The sequence below is a fragment of the Ammospiza caudacuta genome, chromosome 5, assembly GCF_027887145.1.
Source record: "Ammospiza caudacuta isolate bAmmCau1 chromosome 5, bAmmCau1.pri, whole genome shotgun sequence".
Classification (NCBI taxonomy): domain Eukaryota; kingdom Metazoa; phylum Chordata; class Aves; order Passeriformes; family Passerellidae; genus Ammospiza; species Ammospiza caudacuta.
In genome coordinates this window covers 26,394,072-26,416,265 of record NC_080597.1, presented here as the reverse complement: position 1 = coordinate 26,416,265, position 22,194 = coordinate 26,394,072, and positions in this window count along the sequence as shown.

The window sequence follows — 22,194 nt, the reverse complement described above, 5'->3', positions numbered from 1 at the left end:
TTGTTTATGTATTGCTAACAATCTAACATAAGGACAAATTCAACAATTAGTTTCTTCTTCCCATAGGGTTCTCTGGAACCTATCTTAACAGAAAAGTAACGCATAGAAAGTTGAAATCAGGAGCAAGGAGGCTGGAAACAGACTAGAGAGTGTAGGAAACATGAATGTTAGAAGATGTGTCTTGAGAGGCCTATGAAGAGGGTTATTTAACAGGGTGTCCATGACACCAGGTGATGGGGCTCTCAATGACACAGTGCTAAGGTCAAAGATCTCTCTCTCACATATTTCTCTCCCTTTAGTTTCTCTCCTGCTCTGCATCTAGGAAACCAGGAGGCACATCACCTCACAAGAACACTTCCAGGAGGTATTTTCCCTAAAATAGACCTTCCTTGAAGGACTCAGTGCTTTAGCTGGAAGATGGCTTCTACCAGAGAGCACTTTATATTGAAAATATACTGAATTTCTAATACGTGCTCTGATAGAAGCTCTAACTCAGCTGACACAGAGCAGATTTCAGTATGTTGTTCCAGGTTGTTCTGGCACAAAATTAGGTCTACCTTTCACAGTAATTAATTGCTTTTCTACAGCGGAGAAAACTTTGTCACTTAGTTTTGAGTGAGTTTCATCAGATATACTCTCCCCATCACTGTCTCCATGGCAAAGACTGAGCTGTTCTGCAACTACTCCTTTCTCCATCACAATCTCAGTGAAACAAACAACTTAAGGCTGCTGAAGCTGAAGCAACAACTTCAAGCAGACGAAGCTAAGTTACCATACTTTTCCTTCCCCTGATCGTCATTCATGTCAATGACTGTTTCTAGGAGTCAGAGAGGGAACTTAAATGATGCAAAGGCTGAGAGAATGAATTGGAGGAGTAAAGGGAACAAGATTTAGATTTTGTAAGGAAGAAAGTTGTTATTCAGAGAACCTGATTACTCGTCTCTGCCACATTTCATGCTTTTTTTACCTGCTGCTTTAAAAAAAGATGTAAAGTGCTTTTAAGCTATTTTACGAGCACTAAGCTGACAGCAGTGGAGGCCAAAGCTTTCTCTTTAACCTCTCAGTGCTGAACAGGCTGTGGTAGCCTGTCCCTTATTGTGCCAAATCATCTTTCCAAGTCCACTCATAATGTTTAGTGATGGCTTGAAAATGTAATGTTTGGCCACTGTGGAATTTGTGTCTAGTTGGAAGCTTCTTTTTTTCCTGGCTTTTTCTGATGCAACAGTAGCTGCGAGGACCATTTGTGGTGTTAGCAAATATAAAACTTCAGAAGAATGAGATCCAGGGCTATTCTTGGCAATTCTTCCATTAAAAATTTGGTTTCCAAAGTTCAGCATACCATCTTGTAAATTGTGTCTTCTGAATGGGAGGAGAAGCAAAAGTGCTGCTATTCTGAAGATTTTAAATGAAAAGAGACTGTTTCACCTCCAAAACAACCACGTGGGGAGCTGAGGTACAGTAGTTCAGGACCCCACACTCTCCATTAGTCCTCTAGGCTGGGCTTATATGGACCCAGTTCCCATTTTCCACTAGGATGATGCAACTGGCATGAGGCGTCACCAGCTTCTACCAAGTTGGAGAATGTGATGCATGAGATCATGAGATGTCATTCTTATAGGAAACTCTGTATAAAGTGAGAACTACGCAGCAGCAGGTACCTGAACTACAGTTTCAGTATCATTTCATAAAGAAAACATTTGAATTTTGAAAATATATACTTCATGTGTTGATTTATTTGAGTTCAAAGCACTAAACCTCTACATGTTTTTGACAAAGCAGACTTGTTTGTACTCATGTCAAAACTTTCTGCACTGTGTTTTCCACTGAGGCCTGGCAAGAGGCAAGCCATGAGCTCTTTGCATGTACACTAATAAAACAACAATAAATCTCTAGCAGGTCAAATTGACCAAAGCAGACAGCTGATTTTTCCTGTCTTAAGAAAGTTGCTATTGAAAATGGTATGAAATAATTATCACAATCAATAAAGTCCACTTTTATTTTTTTTTCCCAAAAAGATTACCTGCAATGGAGCAGATACAAGAGATTTAATTTAGCAATACCTATTAGGGCAATTTGCTGAGAGCTCTTTCAGCAGAGAATGGTAATTCAAAACACTTCATTTCTGGCTTTCCCTTATCCTTCATGCTTTAATCCTTGCCTACATGTTCATGCTCCTATGTGCACCCATAAATTTTCCTTAGATGTGGACCCATTTTTATCTTGGGTCTGATTCACTTCCTGCATGAAATGCACTTAAAAAACCCAGGAATGTTGAGGCTGTGATCAAAATGAGGGAGTCGTGTGACAGGGGTCACAATGGTTTTCAGGATGAGAGAGAGACGAAAATGTTGACCTCAAGATCAGAAGGCTTGATTTATTATTTTATGATATATATATTACATTATACTAAAAGGAATAGAAAGAAAAGTTCTCAAAAGGCTTGCTAAGCTAAGAACAGAAAAGAATGAATGACAAAGATCTGTGTCTCAGCAGAGAGTGAGAGCAGCTCTGCCATGAGTGGTCAGTAAATCCAAACATCCACACGAGACCAGTCATGGATCCACCTGCTGCGTTCCACAGCAGCAGATAACCATTGTTTACATTTGGTTGCTGAAACTGCAGCTTCTCACAAGGAAAAATCCTAAGAAAGGATTTTAATGAAAAGATGTCTGCGACAGAGTCGGGCTTTTCCCACTGTTAGAGTGCCTTGTCTTCACTCTGTGGGTAACTCTGCTTTTAAGGAACATTGCCCAAACCAGGAGTTCTGAAGCAGGGTTTTAATTCCCACTCTTCCATAACCACAGGATACAAGTGGTAAGATTGATCTGCCATAGACCTGAGGAAGGAGTAAGATTCTCCTCTAAGAACCTAAATGAAAAGGGGAAGAGATGCTAGTGACACCTCCACCATTCTCTCTCATGGGCTCAGTGCCATTATTCCCATGGAATGGGGAAAGAGGAGTCATGTGACTCATTTTCAGAAGGAGCTTGTTCACATATTCAGTGACAGGGCAACCTTCCTTACTTGCCCAGAATGTGAGATCAGTGGGGGAATCACAGGAGGATGCAACAATTCACAGGATCAGATCTATGACGGAAGATCAGATCCCAGTAGTCCGTAACTTAGGGCACTTTGTAAAATCCCTAAGAAAATGTCAAGGAATTCCTGTCTGGAGCAAAGATCCATGTGTGTGTGGCCCATGCTTGCTCTTCCTCCATTACTTCCTCCTGCTGCAGTGAGGATCAGATCTCTGGGCTGCAGCTGGCATTGATGGCAGAAGTGGTCAATCTATGTCAATACAGAATGGTCCAGAGCCTGCTGGTTAGAAATCTCTCAAGAAAGAAAGGTTCAATTCCCATGTCTTATCAAGTTCCTCACTCCAAGGAATCCAGAGAGATTTAAAAGGTTATGAAAAGGTTATCTGCAATGAAACAGATGCAAAGAGAGGGGCAAATTTTAGGATGATCCTGTCCTGAGAATTACCTGTAACCTAAGTCTAAGTCTGAGCAACCTGGGAGACATGGATAGCAAACCAGTTCTTCCATCTCTTTCTCTGGAGGTGCTGTTTTGGATCTGAAGGTCAGATGTGTAAAGGTTAGACTTCTCAAGACCAGATTTTTGTCCCTGAATCCTTTCATAAAACATGTTGGCAATAATGTTTCATTTTTCTTTTCCTTCTTTTTTCTTTTTTTTTCTTTTTTAACCTAGCACACAAAAAAACCCCTCATTTCAAATTTCATTTGGTGCACAATGGATGAAGTTGAACATTGAAAATCATGAAGTTCAAAATTCAGGCGGAGGCTTCAGAACTACACAGGTGGCCAATGAGTCAGCACTGGCCAAAAGGACACTTACATGCCATTCCTTTGTCTGCTTGTTGCCATGAGCCAAGAATTAGGACCCCTGAATAAACCACACCAGAATTATGAGCCACCAGTGCAACATGACAATGCAGGCATAGTCTCTGACAAATTGGCTTGCTCTCTGGCAACCTGAATTAAACAAGATGCAGCATTGGGGAGGCATTCTTGTTTTGTGGCTTTGTTTAAAGCGAGGTTATGCTGAGGAAAGCGGTGATAAAAACAGCATTTCATGCACTAGGTCTCCCTGACTTAATGGCAGCCCTTATTTTTACTGACACAAATAAAATCTTACTACTGTCAGCACTGTAGTCAGGCAAAAGTGAGTTCTGTTCCATGTTGCCACATCCATTATGAAAACACACACTCCTCCTCCTTTTTGACCCCAGAATCATTGTTGTTAGTGATGATGTATGAAAGAGAAGGAACATAACTTGATTGTGAGAAATTGCTTTGAACTTATATTTGGTGGCAGGTAAAAGCCTTATTTTTGAGTTTTAAATGAAGCATGTTTCATATGGAAGTCACTGAGAGGGAATAAATAGGAAACACTAAGAATTCATTTTACAGACTCGCTTTTTAGACCGTAAAAAGGAAAATGGGCTGAATTTAAACTCTGATGAAAGGCCCTGGACTGACAGTCCGGTGGAATAATATTCTTGAGACACTGTACTCATAACTTTAGCCACAGTGGGAGTGTGCTAATTACCAGCTAATTACCATCCAGTTTAGGGGCTGTTTCCCTTCCCTTCAAACTCCTGTCTCATGTCAGAATGCCATTCTCAGGAGTGAAGTCCAGAAATGGTGGCAGGCGAGGCCAAATGACTGTAAATGGGTGTGTTAACCTACCTGTCATATGCTCTTGTAGTGCAGTGACTTCAGATAACAACAACAGCAATCTGTGCCTCTCCCTGGTGGCCATTTGAGCTGGGAGGTGAGCTCAATGTTAGTGCTACCACATGCCTTGCTCTGGTCGGCAACCTATTGCTGGTCACCTTGTTGGTCCAGCAGCAATAGACTGGGACAAGCAAGGCAACCACTGCATTTTCATCCTGTCTCATTGCCCTGATTGTTTTCTGCAGACAGATGGAACTGAAATTGTGGCATTTCTGAAACCTCTGTCCACAAAGAAATTAATTTGAAACAATAAGCTTGCTCAGGGCTGATACTGAAATGATTTACAATCACCTCATCCTGTTTGCTAGGGCTGCTGGGGAATGGGGAGCAAACACAGATCTTCTCAGAGTTTACACTGCACAGTGTCTCCAAGAAAGGAACTGCTGCCAACCCTTGTGGATGAGTTGAAGGACATCTATATCTGTTGACTACTTGGAGATAACCTCTGCTTGCATGAGTCATGCAGGTGACATCCTTTGCATTAACTAAAAAGACAGCATGCAGCTAAGAAAGATCAAGATGTCACCAGTAGAATAAGCACAGGTCTACAAAATAACATGTGTACCTGCATGAGAAAGGGAACCAGGGAAGCTAATTTTCAGTATAATTGGCTTTTTTGAATGATTTTTTAAAAATGGACTTCCTAATTTCTCCATTTAAACCTGCAGTATTTATTTTCTCCATTTTTTCTTTTTACCCAAATAACCACATTTGCCTTATTTACGCTGGAAATCAGACTACACTATGTTTATAATATGGGGCATTTCTTCTACCCTGTGAACTACTGCAAATCACTGCCAGATGCCACAGTGAAAGAGTGATACAGACAAGCCTGAAATTCCACCAGATCCATTTGTGACTTCACTGTTCTGACTGCTGTTAGATGAAACAGTGGTGGCATGGTACTCTTTGACATGTGCACACAGCTTTGTTAAAGCCTGGAAAAGGACAGGTTCCTGAGGGAGCTATCAAAGGTGCAGGGTATGTGGTTCTTCCAAGACAGGCAGACAGCAGCCTTCCTGGGATGTAATCCTTCTGACCCTTCAGATGTAATTTTATGTTGCTGCATAGTACTTCCCTTTTTACTTTTTTCCTTCTCTTTTCCCCTCAAGGTTTAACAAATACTGTTTGTAACTTTTGGGTAAGAAATGTTTCTCTTATTCTCTCAGAGTCCAAGGGAGTAAAATTTTCATGCATTTTCACATTTTGGATACTGCTGGGGGAAAAAAAAAATCACTTCTTCCCCTTTTTCCCCTCATGATTTATATGGCTTATCTCCTCTGGGTTCTAGCTGTGCATTATGCCTCTCATTTTCCACCTTTAGTTTATGACCACTGAGGCTGTCTGGCAAGTGTACGCCTTACATTTGTATATTACAGCACACAGAGGTCTGCTGGTGTCATGAATCTGCATGGGATCTGTGGCATCCCACAGTCTTTTACAGTGTTTAATGAGCATTTCTCAAAGATTTGCGTTTTAGTTCGATGCCCAGGCATTGTGTGTGTTTCTCAGCTGTGTTGATATTCTGACCTGCTGTACAATGCTGCCATGGATGTGGATAGACAACATCTCCTTCGTATGTAACCCTTCTCACTGCAGACCAGTGATTCCCCAAAGAACAATTTGGTGAGATTTTGTATGTGGCTCTGGTAGCACCACCAGGCAAGGGTCCTGCTTTAGAGCTTTAACACAAAGAAAGTATCTGCTGCTGCTGCCCTTGCCAAGAGAGACCAAACATATTTTTCCTTCAATGTATTCGATATCTCAGGAGGCTGAATCAATTCAAAACCATAAGCGTCCTAGCAGTTTAACAATAGACCAAAACTTCCTGGTGTTTTCACTGGAGACTTCAAAATGTACAGGTTGTTTTCCTCATCAAACCACACAGGCAAAAGCATCTGAAAACTAGGACTGAATTATCCTGGTTTTCATCAGGGAGACATTACAAACTCTCAGATGGGTGATTGTACTCCAGAACAAATGGCAGAACTTTTGTTTTTAGGGCAAGAGCTCTTCAAGGTTAGCTAACAAGTTGCTCATAGCTAGACACAAGTGATTTGAGTTGAAATTACAGGTAGAGCTTAATTTTTAATAAGCTTTTAGACTTTCATTTTTTATTTTACATGTGTTGTCTACTATTGCATTCAAAGAGCATCCCAGCTCTGCCCACTAGTTTGACTTTCTAGCAGAAAGAAGGACCAGATGGATCCTATTTAAGAAAGTCTGTGAAGGGGAAAATAACTTCTTCATTTCATGGATAAGGTAGGGGAGGTTAAAACTTTTGTTAATGGTATCTGTAAGGTGAAGATGTTGTCCATGGTTCATTTTTCAGGAGGGAAACTAATTTGGCTTTTATTAATTATGTTGTTAGTGGCCACAGACGGTTTCATTCTTTATCAGAGTAATAGTCTAGGGGAACAGATTTTTGAAGGAAAAGGACAAAATCATCTGCTCATGTAGCTATTAATACAAGTATCTGTGCAATTACTTTGCTTGAGAGTATCTCTGCTTGAATATATTGGGAAAATTAATCTGCTGCACTGTATTTCTGAAACATGTTAGAGCTGAATGTTTAGAATAAATAAATCCTGTGTTTATTCAGGCCCATGTTTCAAAAGCTCATTTCAGATGTTGCCGACATCACATAATTTTAAGAGTTTTAATTTGTAGAAGTTGCCCTTTTGTTCCTGTAATACATCAGCAGTGTCAAAGATGACATGACAGTCATTACTGGTCTTTTCAAGTTTGCTCTTTTTCTTTAGGAAGCTGGTATTTTTATTTGGTGTTGGAATTCTAGTTTCACAGTTGTCCTTCAGGTATTCTGTCTAGCTTTTACCATTCTGTACCTTTCTCCATTTAAACTCTTCACAGCTCATGCCATTTGTACTCCTGCAGTGTGTTCTGTGTTGCTAGTTTGATGATATGGGGTTGTATCTAATGAGACTTTTGGAAAAAATATTCAGACAGAATATAGTTGCTCATATTGCATTTGAAGCATCATGTTAAGCTTTTTTTCACTTGCAAAACAGGTATTCTAAGTAACAATATTTTTTTTACTGGAAATAAAAGTCACAGGATGCTACTGAGAAACACCATAAAAACAGTCTGAATACCTGTTTTTTACAATTTTTGCATGATTTTAGAAGTTCCTGAATCAAACAAGTTAAAAAGGGTGAGAAATATTCCTAAAATTCACAGTAAACTTTTCAGATAGACATGCAATGCTTCTGACATATTGTTTTTAATTCTGATTATATTATCTCTTAGCTTAACAAAGAAAAGATCATAATAATGTACATTTTTTGCCTTGTGCCAGACTGGTTCCCCTCTCTTACTAGGAAGTTTCTCATGTCTCATGTTCTTCCTAATTGTTCCCATTTATAAAATTGTGCTGTGAAAAAAACAAAAAAATGTCAGGAAAACCCATTAAGGAATTACATATGTGCAAAGTTGTAAAGCAGCACACCATAAGCTGCTCTCACAACTATCTTCAACAGGTATTTGGGAAAGAGATTTGCATCTTAGTTCAAAATGGTAGTCCAAAGTTTGGGCCTAAATAGTTCAGGTCTAAATAATTTGTTCTGGGTCATCATCTTTGTTTTCCTCCATTGTGAACTGCTGTGCCCAAGCAAAGATAGGGCAGAGATGTGGGGGTCAGAGATGGGGTGTGTTTGCCTTCATTTGATATCAGAAATAGTTTCTGAATTGGCAATAGGCTCAGGAAATTGCAATGAATGGATCAGAGGCATTCCAGTGCACAAATCAAGGAAATGTTGCCTGTGCTCTTGCAGGCATCTGAGGGAGTTATGCACTGGCAATAGGAATATTTCTAAGTTTTTGCTGACTTGAATGCTACTTTGGAAAACAGCAAATGTAAAGATTTATTGCTCTATCCATCTGTAGGTACAGGCACGGCCTATTTCGAGGTTTGCCAAGAAATTCCAGTAGAGAAGAGCGTGATGGAAATGCACATTAAAACACTGCCCAGCTTGTTTGCACATCTGTGGGTTCAGAACTGCCAGAATGTAGTATATGGTAGAGATAATTCATGCTATTTATGTATAAAATATTGTAAAATCCAAGCTATGTCTCTGACCACCCCAGCTGGGAGCAGAGCCTTATTTTTATTCAGTTAGTTCCCGGACAACGTTAAGATAATATCAAGCCTTTTAATGTATGATTGGAACCTTCCTGGGCCATGATCACTGACTTCCCTGGAATGTCCGGGCCACTCAAGAGTGATCTGCTCATCGGAGATTGCATCTACTACGGTGCCACCCTTTACAAGTGAATACTGACTGCTCTGGAGTGCTCTGACATCATCTGAGCACTGGAACTGGACTTTTGTCCAACCCTGCACAAGTATGGCCCCGGTTCTGCATGTGAAGGGACACAAAGGAACATTCGGTCATTTCTGCCCCAGGCAGAATAAACTGTATTAAAGCTCGCTGCGAGAAGCACTCGGGGTGAACCACAGGGGAGACCCTGACACTTTGTCGGTCTGATCCAGGTTCACCCAGCGCCAATCCCGGGGTTGATGCTGCCTTGGTTGTGGTGGTTTTTTCTATCTCGAAATTCTATTTTATTGATGATCTAATAAATCTTTGCTAAAATTTTCTTATAAATTTGGCTTCTGATTTGGTCATTTATAACACAGAATAACCAGTTATTGCTTCTTGTAGCCATAATGATGCAAACCCAAATTTTGAGTAAAATCTGGGAGGCCCCTGCTGCGATGAGATGGTGCATTTGCTGAGGCTGCAGTTCACTCTTGGGCTGAGAAGAGCCCGGCCACACCAGGAAAATAAAGCTCAATTGACATTTTCCTGCTGGGACCATTTGCTACCCCTTAGGGCTGCTGAACTCCAGAGCTATTTCCCTCTTCTCCTGTAACAGCCATCTGTTAATAGCATGTTTAGCACATTGCGCTGGGAACAAGAGGGTGACAGGGTGGTAGTTGAACTGTATATATGAGGAACACAGCAGAATCATGTGCTTCCTGCTCTCCAGAGCCTGATAACAAAACAAAACAAGAATGCCATTGAGAGTTGTTGTTGCAGTGGAACAAAGCATAATGAAAGCTCTTCAAAGAGCCATCTGGACTGTGCTAAGGATGCTGCTTCATGCTAAATGCCTGTCTTTTGGCAGGCCTGTGTTATGATCAATGTCTAGGGTTCTTTGATCTTTTCAAGCAGACTCAGGCTGGAGAGCTGCACAAGTTGACAATAACTCTTGGAGATTATCTTGATGATAACCCTTGGAGGTTTGATTGCAGACCTTGCTGACCTGGTGTGAGAGGCCTGATTGTGAAAGGAATGTTCTTAATGCCTTTTCACATATTTATTTTTTGCATTTTTTGAAGAAACTCTGTAACATATCCTTGTGTTTTTTCTATCCAAATGACTGGGTTTGGATGTGAGGCATGGGCTTGAGGCGGTTGGATGACAGACTACCTTTACTCAGCACAGCAGTCAAAGTCATACACACTACAGTGAAGAGGTTTTACCTCTATTTGTAAAGGTCAGCAGAAAGACCAATAGTAACAGAGAATAAATCGTCCTATGGCTATTTTTCCTTAGTGATGAAATCCAGTTACTCTATAATCCATGCCTGCTGAAAAGTGACATTTTAGGTATTATTGTTCTCTTACTGTCTTGAAATCAATTGTCATAAGCATTTGTTGACAGTTCCTATTCCCTACGGCAGAAATAAAATAATAAATGGTGTTTAAAGTCATTGCCCTTTTACCTTGGGCTAACCCAACCATCCCTTGTGTTTTCTGCCAAGCATTCAATGTTGTGGTTCCAGTCCTCGGTGCTGTAGAGACAGCTCTCTCATTCCTGCATTCTTGTGCCTCCTTACCATGGAGAACACAGACAAAGCCAAAGGAACTAGAGTGGCTGTGATATTCCCACTTCACAACAGTTCTTGTCCTGCACACAGATTTGTTGGAGCCACTGGCGAGATGACATGGCCTGGAAGAAATGTTGCTCTGGATTTTTCAAGGGAAGCTGGAGTCAAGGCAAATAAATCTCAAGATCAAGAAGATTTGAGAAAATGTTTGTGCCTTTGAAAAACTTTTTCCTCAGATGGTTCTTCATTTCTGCCAAATGAAGTTCAGTGTTAATCCAAGTCCAGGTGTGTTGTCTGTGGGGCAGGAGAAGGCCTTGGTGGGAATGGTACATTACATGTCCTGGATGTGAAGAGCCAAGAGTTAAATATGTACAGTCCAAATAGCCAAGTGTGAGAAAAAAATGATGCAGTTGGCCTCTTTGAGTTTGTGACATTGAAAGAAATAAAAATAATTTCTCTCTTCTGGTCTCTTTTTAAGTGAAGATGATATACAAATCATGCAATTACTGGCTTTTTTCTCCAGACTGCTTTCCTTAAAGGGAGACATTATACTTGCAGCTTTGAAAGCCAAATATTAGTTATGAAATGAATACAACAAATTAAAAACATTATTAACATGAGAATTAATGAACCTAGAGCCCTTATTACATCTATCAGACATTCAGAAACCCAAGGGGTATTTGCACTGATACGAGCCAGTGACCTGAAAAGATTAAGCATTACTAGCTAATTATGATGTCCTTATAGCAGGGATCCTTTGCATTAATACTGAGACTTTCCCTTTTTTTGCCACAGAGCTTATCTGGGCCATCAGAACTCCAATCTGTGAGTGTGTAGTTACTGCCTTTTCTATTCGCTGAAGAGTAAATCCCTGTGCCAATAATAGTAATTGCCTGTATGGGAAAGAAACATCACAAGAGCACTTAAATGTATTTGTAACTATTTCTAACTGTTGGAAGTGAAGAGAAGGAGCCAGAAACATGTGAGGAAGCAGCTGCTGTTGGCAGCCAGTCCCGTGTGCTCTGTGGGACACAGTCTGAGAACCTCTGTGTTGGAGGAGGAGGCTGGGTTGCAATTGCAGCCTATGTTGAAAAATACTGCCAGCAGAGCTTTGCCCACTGAAATGACACCAGAGATAAGTAAGGAAAAGCTTTACTACAGAGTAAAGTAGTATTACTCAGTATTGAGTTAGTAATACTCAGTTGGTATTACTCAGTTTTGCACCTTCAGGTGTCTTGAAGCGTTGGTCCAGACCTTTTTTTAATCACAATTAAATTATATTTTCTAAGCTGACTGCAATGAATCCTCTCTGGGACAGCTGATGAATCCAGTAATTAAAAGAACTGTTGTGTTGGAACAGACCAAGCAAAGATTTCTCTGCCATGTAATCCTCTCTCCAGTATTGCCCCAAGACGGAAGGAAAGAATGTGAGAAACAGTACATATGGAAGGTGTTTCCTCCTGCCATACCCTTCATTCTTCCAGAGAAAGGAAGCTTAGGAACTCGAATAATCAGCTGTTGAAATCCACCACAAACACACATTTGGTTTGTGTTTCACTCCATTGCTGGCAGCAGCAATTGCCTCCGTTGTCATTCAATTATCCTGGAAAATGTCAATTTTGATTAAATCTCTTGTTGCATTCTGCAAAGCTTTGCCCTAATCCCAGAACATTTATATAAGCTTCTGTGACGTTGCTGTTCCAGTCTGAATGTCACAGCACTCCCTCCCTAATCTGACATGCTCTGTGGCCTGGCACATCCCCGTTGTGCTGCTTTTGGCTGGGGTAGAGTTAACTTTCTTCACAGTGGCTGGTGTGGGGCTGTGTTTTGGATTTGGGCTGAATACAGGGTTGATGATGCAGAAATGTTTTTGCTATTGCTGAACAGGGCTTACACAGAGCCAAGGCCTTTTTTACTTTCCTACTGCCACGTTGGTGGGGAGACTGGGGATGCATGGAAGGCTGAGAGAAGACACAGCCAGGACTGGTGACTCCAACTGACCAAAGGGATATTCCAGACCAAATGACACCATGTTCAGTATATAAAGTGGAAGAAGGAGAAAGGGAGGACATTTAGAGTGATGGTGTTTGTCTTCCCAAGTCACTGCTACGTGTGATAGGGCCCTGCTCTCCTGGAGGCGGATGAACACCCACCTGCCTATGAGGAGCAGTCAATTAATTCCTTGATTTGCTTGTGTCTATGGCTTTTGTTCTCCCTATTAAATTGTTCTTATCTCAACTTACAAGTTTTATTTTGACTCCTCTCCCCATTCCACTGCGTTGAGGGGAGAGCAGGAGATTGAGAAAGCAGCTGCATGATGCTTCATTTCCTTCATTTTAAGCTGGGCTTAAGCCACAACACATTTTCAGCAGGACTTTCAGGGTTAGTCACAAATCCTTGTAACTAGCATGAGGAAATCTTGTCAGTACTTCTTTTATCACTACCTTAAGTAAAAAACTATCTTATTAGGAGGACTTTGAACCAAATAGGCTGTCCATTTTTTTTGCAGGAACTTCTCTGAAACAAGGCAGATGTATATGAACACGTGCATCACAGACCTTGTAGTTCTCCCTCTGCTGAATGGGAAAGGCAAACAGCGGACTCAGCAATAAAAGCCAATTCCCTACTCCAGAGGCAGGAGGAGTTCAGTGACAAGGACACAGACACAGATAGGAAGAAGATGGTCTTCTATTCAGGTATGTCTGGGGGACCATCTAACCAGTGCAAAACTTAAATGAAATTTATTACACTCAGCTTTCTTCAAACTAATGTTTTTACTTTGGCATGAGGAAAACAACACACAGGACTACATTCCTCCATTTTATTCTGATTCATGCATACTCAATCACCCTGAAGCCTTTTTGATAAACGTGTAATCAACTGTATGGAATGGATATTTCACGGGAGCAGTAACTCTCAGGGGGTCCCATAGCCCTAAGGCTTCTTCAGGGAGCAATGCAAAAGGTCAGAAGAATTGAGAATCCTTTAAAGAATGTTTAAAGAAGACCTTTAAAGAAATAGCTCCTGTCAGGAGTGGATTAAAAATGCCAGTGGCCCAGCTGCTGGAACAGGAAACTTAAATCTGAAAACTGGTCTAGATAGGAGTGGGAAGGCAGACTGGATTTCCCAAGGTCCTTTGTAGGCCCCTTCTAGTCCTGGACTCAGCTGAACATGTATTTGGCCTGCAATTTGAGCCTCTTTTGGAAACGCTGAACTTATTCCTGGAAGGTAATAGCAGTCTGAGCAAGAAGTGCTCAGCTAAACTCTACCTTGAAAACATCTGGGGAAGGAAGAGGGTGCACTGAGAGCAAGAATTCTTTCTGTGAAGTTTCCTAGAAGATGTATAAGGTAGAGCTGGGAGGGGATGGGAACACTAACAAAGTAGAACAAGATTATAGATCAGTTGTCAGACTGGCAAAAATCTTTCCTTCTTTGGACAGATTGTTTGCTGAGGATCATTAAACATTTAGGACATTTTTTTCTCCTTCTTCCCTTAATTTTTTTTGTTGCAATTCCTTTCAGACCTAGTGATATAAATATGAAACACCATTATGGCAAAATAATATCCCATTTGTTTTCTGAAGCCAATCTTTCAGTTCTGATTAGAGAGAAGAGGTGTTGGAATTTAATATATTCAGTCACTCTGAGAGCAGACTGCTCTGTAGAGGCATTTCAAGGTCTCAGTAAACAAACAGAAATGTAAACAGTGCTCCTGCCATTTAAACTTGAAGCTAGCCTTATATTTCCAGTCAAGGATGTCCTCAAGCTTAGCAGAGGAAGGAGAAGGAAAGAGGGATCCACCTCTTCTCCAGTGAAATCTGTCCAAATCTTGGAGCTAGGTTCAGTGTGATAAGGGCATTTATGTGTCCATTTTCAACTTTAGTGATTGCCAAATGGTCAAAATAGAACCATTATTTCCACCACCTACCTCATGATGAGTTCTCTATTCAGTGTCAGTAATGATTAAGTTATTTTTGGTTGTGAATGCAATTTTTTCTTGTGCAATTGCTACAGCAATACAGTCCCTAGAAGGAACAAGCCTGAAATGGGGTAGGGTTATTTCTATCAGTACAAAGTATGAACATACTGAAATGGATATTTCCGTATCTCCATAAACAAAGTGATAGCATTGTGCTGATTTGGAGAAGGGTTTAAGTTACATAAACATGGGAATCTGACCCAAGTGAGTGAGGCAATAGAAGGAGGTGTTGGATGACACAGGAAAAATGGGAAAATGTAAAATCAGTACTGTCTTGAATGTAAAGAGAAGCCTGTATGAAAGTCAATGAATCACAGACATCAAGATGCAGGAGCAAGAATAAAAGCTGATTGGAAAATCGTTTTTTTACTCATATATTTTCTGGTAGAAAATGAACAAACCTTGAATAAGGATCATTGTTTGAGACTTTACCTGGAAAAAAAATGAACCACCTACCACATTTAAACAAATGCTGGCTGTCACTATTGACAAACAATAAATGAAAACTGAACTAACATCTCTGCCCCCTACCTCTACTTTTGATGAGAAATGAACTTTTCCACAGAAATACATGTGGTAATAGAAAAAGCCAAGGCAGGGGGACAGACCACAATAAATAAAACACTTCAGACACTTTGGGTTTTCCTTTCTGCTATGCTTCCTGAGGCTGGACTGGTTGCTTCCTAATCTCTCTTGAGGTCCAGATCCAGAGCACAGTCTGGGCATTAGCAAACAGCCCTAGGGATCTTTTCTGTGCTCCTGCACTGGGTGTGCACAGCACTTACACTCTAACAGGAGCTGTGCCGGCCCTCAGGAGCTTCAGACACCCCATGAAACCCACAGCACAAACAAAGGTGACTCAAAGCTGAACTGTACTTGAGCCTGGCAAAAATATTATTCCAGCATTTCCCAGTGATGATGCTGGTACTGAAGGAGCACATCTTCCCATTGCAAACCCTTCTCTTAAGCTGAGTGCTTTCTAGTGAGTCTCAGGTAGGCCATATTAAGAATATATGGGTTAGTTCCTGCACAGCTAATACTCAGAAACAGGGTTTCTTTCCCAGCTCTCTATATTTCCTCACTACTGAAGTGAGAAAGAACCTCCAGAAGTGATTTGCTGCGTCTGTGAACAAGTTTTTAAGATAAGCAGGAAGAAAGTCCTTTTAAGAAGCTTCAACATAGTTTGCACTACATATTAGCGCAGCCAAACCCTGCTAAAATAAATCCCACCTATATTCTTGGCTAACTCCTGGTGTTGCATTCCTTGGATTTACTAAGTCCATGTGATGCACTCTGTGTTCAGAATTAGAAAAATGCTCTTCACACAGAGGGACCCAGAGAAGTGGTCCCAGCACCAAGCCTGACAGAGTTCAAGAAGCATTTGGACAATATTCTCAGGCATTTGGTGTGATTCATGGGGTTGCCCTGTGCAGCTGGACTCTATGATCCTTGTGGGTCCCTTCCAACCCAGCGTATTCTGTGATTCTGTGACTGACAGAGTTCCCAACCTCCAGGAGCCCAGAGCATCCTTCCCCAGCTCTGCAGCTCCACCACACACCTGTGCAATAGACACAGCCTTTTGGCCATCTCTGCAGATAAGTTGTCATCCCTGTCCCTTTGTGTTGTAGGGCCTTGTTCATGCATGTAGGTTGGATTTGCAAATGTTCACGTACCTCTGCTGACTTCCAGAATTAGAATTAACTCTGTTTTTTGTAAAGAAGGCAGGTTAGATGTTACACTTGCTACACCCAACCGGTGCATGCCATATTCCTGCTCCTCCTCTGCTCCCAAGTGATCCACCAGCCTGGAAGGGCCAGGTCTGAAATGCATGCTTACCAGCTGTGACCTCCCTCATAAAGCTGAAAATCACTCCCCATTCCCAAGAGCAAGAAGACAGGCTGCAGCTTTGAGGCAAGCTCCTATTTACATAAGAAGAAAAACCAGGTTCCTGCTATGTCAATAGGAGGCAGAAGCTTCTGTTGTCCAGCTAAAAGCAAAAATAAAAGGTATTGCTTGGCTGTGACTGGGTCATAAACATCCTGCAAGCACTGCTGGTGAGCTGGGCAGAGCCAATGGGAAGCAACAGCCCCCCATGCTCCCCTTTCTCCCAACACATCTGTGCCCAGCAGGTGCGTGAAGCAAGAGAAGGCACTGGGCCCTAATTTTCCTCTCACAGCAACTTTACAGGATGGTGAAGTTATTGTTGGTTGCAGTGCTGGTCCTGTGGCTTGTGAATGAGCAGTGCTCTGCAAGGATTCTTTTTTTATCACTTCATAGCTAATGGGGTGATTTCAGAGTGCTCTTGTATACGGTGGCTGAAGTGTCATTATATATTTAAGTGCAATTACTGCCTTGGTTCCATTCTCACACAATATCTCTCCTCAGGACTGCATTTCTCCCATTTTGTTTTGTCACGTTTGCTAAGCAAAATCAGCAAGAGGCTAGAATTGTTACTAGCTGTGCAATAGCCCTTTGGAGCTCAAGATTCCTGTAAATTTAGCTTCACCCCTCCCAGGTGTGAAATTGCTTGTTAGCTCAGGTTGAGTAGGTCCCTGGGAGAATGGAGGGTAAGAAACAACCAAGAGAGTGTAAGACAATAATGAGGGAAGAGGTGACACAAACTGATTGGCACATGGGAGCACTTAAAACAAGAATGAGGAAGACAGGCATACATACATATATACATATATATATATATATATTTATATCTGTGTGTGTGTATAATAGAACCAGAGACTTATGGAATGGTTTGGGTTGAAGGGACCTTAAAGATGCTCTAGTTGCAATGTCCCTGCCATGGAGAAGGGACACCTTCCACTAGACCAGGTTGCTCAGACCTGCATTCAACCTGGCCTTAAACTCTTCCAGGCATACATATTTACATGTTTCTTCCCAGGGAATCTCATGATTTTAAGACAAATCTTGTGGACCCTACATATTAATATGCTTCTGAAAGACTGACACAGAAAGCAAATCAGTTTGGAAATATTACAAATGTTACAGAACAGCAGCCTGGTAAATTGACAAGACAGAGATAAACTCATTGTTTCTGCTTTAAGTTACTGCTTTAAGTTAATTATGTAGAAGGTACCCTATAATTGCAAGAGTTAAACTTCAACCAAAATACAGTCTTCAATATTATATGATTTTCTCTGGCCCACCTCAACCACATCTGGAAGCAGGTTCCCAGCAATGCTTACCCCACAGGTAATTCCCAGCCTCTTTGAAATTAAGAGGTTGCTATAACAACACAATGCATTTGTTTCCATATAGCTTTCCTTTGCTTATTTCTCATCATCCCTTTTTAAAATATCAGTTGCCATAACAACAGAACATAGTATCTTAAGTGTACCTTTCATGTATATTTATATAGTATAATTAAAGGTTTGGGATTGGGTCAAGCTTTGGGTTGTTTTAATTCAAATCTCTTGCATGAAACATTCCAACACTCCCACTAGAAGTAAGAGTAAATTCAGATAGGCCCAGATTTGCATTGCCACTGCCTCTTGCAGCTGTAAATATACTTAATTTTTCAATGCCTCCATTGTTAATTAACTGTTGATGAGTCTTCTAAGTTATAAGCTATTGGCATGGCTCACTCTTGGGGTCTTTTTCTAAGCAGTGATTTCTACTAATTATAGTGGTGTTTCTGTTCTTACTAGCTAGGCTGATCACTCTCAGAGGAATATGAGGCTTCCCTGAGTGAAGCAGAGAGCTGAAACAACCAGCCTGCTGTCTCGCTTTTTGAAGGAGACTGACAGGCAATTCTGGCTCTGCCCCCAGGTTTTTTCACCACTATAGTGGTATGACCCAAAATCACCTTGAAAAGAGAATGATGTCTCCTCCTCATCCATGCAGATGAAACTATGTCCCTGAATTTTCTTTCTACACCAGAATATTCAGAGAAAGAGGTCATGATGAGCTGGAACAGAGCACCCAGCTCCCACATGCTGCTGTGCTGGCTGCAAAGTGCTGTGAGTGAGAGCAGCTCCAAGTTGCTTCATTCAGAACTGTATTTGTCAGTGGGGTGAGCACCACATATGGGGACAGAGTCCATATCCAGTCTGTTCCTTTTGGAGCTTGTGAATTCCCCAAGGACGCATTCTAGGGCTCACTCACCTAGAGGAGGACTCAGAGAGGGATAGCACAGGAGGAAGCAAGGAGGACACTGTAATAACTGCATTTTTCATTATGACTATGGGGACAGTTACTATGAAAGGAAAGTAGTGATTCCTGGTTTAAGGCCAATATCAGTACTTTTTATATGGAGAATACGGTGTGATCTGGAGTGCCTTGAGTTAAAATACAGGGCAAAAGCTGTATGAAAAATGAGTTATGAAAATGATCTCTCTGACCTCCATGCTAACTGTTAGTATGAGCACGAAAATAATCATTGAGGAGGGGAATAGTAAAAGATAGAAGTACTGATACTTTCAATTTTAGTCTTTTAACATTGACACAGAGTCATAAGTGCAAATTACTGCAATCACTGCTCTGAGTGACTAGGTCAGGTTGATGTCACACTATTCACACATAGTTCTTTAGAGAGAGCTCTGCTCTGGATACCACAGATTATAAGGCACCACAGGCTATAAGCTCTCTGCATGACTATCAGAGAGATCCAGTGTCCCTGCAAAATCCCAGCTGGAGCATTCTGTGATTATCAAAATGCAAAGGATAGGTCTCTATTATTACTATTCTGCTCTTTTTCAATAAGACAGTAGGGCTTTGACTGAGGTGAGCCAGGACTTCTATCAGCCCTTTAGCCCCTAGTTGAAGAGTTTTCAGTGTTCCTCTTGACACCTGCAGGTTTCCCAGGCAGCTGCAGTTCCAGCTGTTTAGCAATGAGGGCAGATGAGGCACAGCTACCCTCAGGAACACCCTTGGTCTCTTCACTCAACCATGGCATTCTGCCACAGGGTCATGGAATGGGGCATCTTAAGGATGCCTGAAGAAACCCCCCATTAACCCTAAATGCCACCCTTGAGGTGTCTCTAGATAAAATGGAGCTATAAAAACAACCCAGTCTTAACATGGACAGCACTCAGAGAAGTAAGATCATCCCCTACAGGTCTGAAAATTTATAGGGATTTTTCAGACACTTACTTAGTACTTATTTAGCTTCTACTAGACCATTCAAAAATGTAGGCACACCCGTGTCCTTGTCAAACCCATATTAGTCACACAATACTCGGGCTGTAATGCTTTAGTGGGTACATCAATTCTTCAGACTACAGTGGTGCTTCCTTGCAGCCTCATTGAGGTTGGTATTGGACTATTACTGAGAAGACTACAAAGCATTCCCACCTCACTTCCCTGAGCTATTGGCAAGAACTCTTTCAGTAGCAGATTCCCTAACAAGACAGATGGATCTGTTCATTAACATGATGGTTACAGATCTGTGACATCTTATTAATAATCTAAAAAAATTGTGCAATATCCTCTTCTTCTCCCCCACACTCAGATTGCCAGGACCAAGTGCTCTTTCATCACTGTGGTTAGTACTTCTGCATCTGTCAAGCTGAGCTTGATCCTGGAGGTCATTAGCAAAGAGAAGCAGCTGTGTAATCAGGTTGTACATTAATGATCTGTGGCCATATGTGACTATTAAATGGATGTAGACATGCACCAGACAAGTTAGGAGTTCAAAGTTTTTCAGGGGTAGAGAGTGCAGTGTCTGCTGGTCCAAACCCCTGTTGGGGTGCAGCAGGACCATGTGGCTGAAGAGCTCAAGTGCAGTGTCCTGTTCATTGCAAACTGCTTGACCAAATAGACTTTGTTCTGACCACACACCTGTAGAGTATTTGTCAGTCTTTTGTCATAAGGCCATCTCGGCACATCGAGTGTAATCCATGTCCAGCCTGAGCAGGCTGCTCCTAAAGAGAAGGGGAGCCACAAGTGGTGGGAGCAGAGCAGAAGGGACAGTGGCCTCACAGCAAGATCACAGTCCCCCAGTAGTGAAGCAAAGCAAGCGGAGCAAGTCTAGTGAGGGTAACCAGGATCATCCTCCAGCTCAGCAATCATAGTGACAAGCCAGGTCCAAAACCAAACCAAGAAGATAATTCAGCACATCAAGGTCAGGAATAGCAAGATATGAAGATCCATGTAAGTGTACTTACAGTAAAGCTAAGGAAAGAACAAGTGCAACAATTTAGATATGAATATGAGTCTAGAAGCAAATAGCAGAGCTTTTACTTGTCACAGCTATTCAAGATTAGGTTGCTTTTCCTTCTCTGGAAACGCTGGTCTTTACCAGTGGCAGACTTTTTGTTCTGCTGCAGAAATGTTCCATAAATAATCAAGAACCATTTGCCTGACAAAGCTGACTGCTGGCCCTCAGGTAGAAAGAACTCAGTAGAAAAGAACTCAGGTAGAAGTAAGAACTTCAGTGATGGGAGTGGCAGGCTGAAATCACTTTTGTTTCTGACACTGAGCGAAAAAAGCAAGTTCTCTGGGAATAGACTGTAAACCAGTTCCAGGAAAGTTTTCAGGTTGCTATGGTAGATGCCTGGGATATGTGTAACAAAAGTGTCAGCCTCAAGTCCCTTGAAAAAACGAGCCACTGTGTTTGCACTTTGGATGCAACTGGAGGTGAATCCACCTGCTTCTCATGAGCATGTGCTGGAGCTTAAACACTCTTCATAAGCAAGTATCTCCTTCATGTAGAGGTGCCTATTTCAGCAGCACAGCTGAGCAACTGGTCACTTTTTTGAAAGATTGTAGCCCTGTGAAAGAAGACAAGAAGAAACAAACCTGCAACAAATCTGGGAAATACTTGAATTCCATAAAACTGATTAAATTAGTGAAGGCAGACATTTCATCCTGATTCTGCAAGTTGATCAGTCATGCTGGGAAATGTGACCACTGTTTCTTAGGATTTGGTCTGTGGCAAGAAAGTTAAAGACAAGGAGAAACTGTTTATTCATGTGCTTGGTCTTCATACATGTGGTCTATTTTTCTAGCCAAAGAACTTAAGGTATATATGTGTCCACATGCATATGTGCATATATCTATTTATCTATCTCACATAGCTAAGGAGATCACAGTTTTATTGAGTTTGAAGGTACTTCAGAAGGTCATCTGGTCCACCTTTTAAGTAGGGTTAGCATTGAATTGAGGCCGGGTTGTAATACATCCTCAGCTTTCCATTCAGAAGACAGAAAAGGGTAGCTCATGTGCCAGCTCTGTAAACTTTGCATTTTCAGCAACTATTTGTTCAGTGCAACTCCTTAGTCACCTGTAGAGCCCCAAACAAACAACAGAGTAGCTACTCTTCAGAAAAGCAAAGTTAAACTCTCCTCAGCAGCTGCAGAGCCATCCCTGAATTATGCTGGGTGTTTTAGAAATGTTACTTGTCATTCAGCATCTCTTCTCCTTTCTCAGCTTGTGCAAGGAAGGGGAAGCGAGGGGGGGAAGGAAGGTGCTGGGCTGTTAGAGTAGATGAGATGAAAATGACCTTGTCATCATCTGAATTCTGCTTTGAGCAGTGCTGTGTATCCCTTAGAGGTGGATTAGGTTTCCACTGACAGGCTCTGGGAGATAGAATTTCCATTAGAATTAAGGGAAAAATATCTATTAGATAGATACAGCTCCTTATCTGCACCT